Source organism: Morus notabilis, unplaced genomic scaffold, assembly GCF_000414095.1.
Source record: "Morus notabilis unplaced genomic scaffold, ASM41409v2 Scaffold1622, whole genome shotgun sequence".
Lineage (NCBI taxonomy): Eukaryota > Viridiplantae > Streptophyta > Magnoliopsida > Rosales > Moraceae > Morus > Morus notabilis.
The window spans coordinates 149719-151374 of record NW_010365318.1 but is presented as its reverse complement, the minus strand read 5'-3'; positions in this window follow the sequence as shown (position 1 = coordinate 151374).

The following is a 1656-nucleotide window of genomic DNA, read 5'->3' as shown; positions in this document are numbered from 1 at the left end:
GGGACCCCGTATGCCCTTTTCGCCCCCTTTTTTTTTATTTTTTGAGTAATTTTGTAATTTGGGGTTGGAACTATCTATTTATATATCTTTTGATTTGAAGAAGAAATTTGGGTCATAATCAGCTTAAACTAATCAAATCTGAAAAAGAGGGTTGTGTTTGGCAACTATGAAAAAGGAATATCTCGTGTAATGGTTTGTGTGTTGGTTACAGTTGTAAAACATATCGTGCTTTTTGAGACTTGAAACCAAACCATTGGTCAAAGCACCGGACGAGCCAAAAGCTGATAAAATCTCCCAAAGGGATTCAGAAACGGAGAGATTTGCGGTGGGAGAGTGTAATCCTTTTTTGCTTTTCTGAGGGTTTTGCTTCAGCGTGAAGTGTTGGTATTGAGGATGCATAGGCCATTGTCATTTGATGTGAACTGTGAAGATATTGGACATGGACTTGTCAAGTGCAGAAATCTGCTCCGAGTCTTTCTTTTCTGCTTTCTTTTTCTGATTTCGAATTTGCTGGACCCCACCACTGCTTACTACCTTTGCCTTTTCGCTCTCTTCTTTTTGTCAAACAGTTTCCCATGCATTTCCCGGGTCATTAAAATTATTTGTAGTTTAAAGGGTGTTTTTCTAAACGGACAAAATATAAAATGAATTATTTTTTTTACTTTTAAGTGTGCATAAAAGATGGTTTGTTTTATATATTTTGATAATATTTAACAGTCTAAAATTAAGAGAGTTTTAATAAGAAAAAATATGTAATTATATATGTAGAAAAAGAATGAAATTAGAATTTTCCTGAAAAGGTAATCACTAGTTAAGCAGTTAAATGTGACTGTTTTTAAGAATGTTTTATTATTAAAAAATTATAATTTTAAACTTAAATCGGTAAAATGAACGAGATGTTTATTTGAGTCCATATTTAACTACTGTGGAGAATGGACAAGGATGAAAGACCAATTCTGACCTTTAACTTTTTATACGAGTATGTCTTTTTTTTTTTTTTTTTTTAAATTAGATAACTGTTTGAACTGTCATTCCTTTATTGGTGAAAATGATATTCGACCCTACGAATTAAATCCTTCGAAGGTTTCTCTAATCAAGTGTGGGGTTAAACATTTGTGAGAGCCGTAGGTTCTAATAAGTGTCGAATAAGAGAAAGAGCTGCTCTTTATCGGTAGGTATTTAAAAAAATTACCGAATAGTGGTTTATATCTTAATATTTGATGATATCAAACAAATGTTGCAACGTACATATTTCATTTTTTGGGGCTGCAAATGTTATTTTTTTATTTATTTTTTTTTGTAGTCTTAATAACATTAAAGAAAACATAAATTCTTTAAAAAAAAAAATAATGAAAAGAAACAGAGCTTCAAAAACTCGCTTTTTTTTTCTTCCTCAAAATCAAAGTGACAACGCCTAATTCTAGGTCACAAACACTTTTGGGGCCATTGCTGGCCCCCTCGTGCTATCCCGTCCCCAAAAAACCGTGTTTGCCCCTAGCATGATCCTTCACATCGCAACCCTCCTCATTTCGACACTTCGTGTGGTCTTCATGTTACCCACTTAGATATGAGTTTATTAAAGATCTATTTCTATGCTTATTTAGTTTTTTTTTATTATTATTTAGCTTTTTAATTTTTTTTTTCTTCAACACAAAT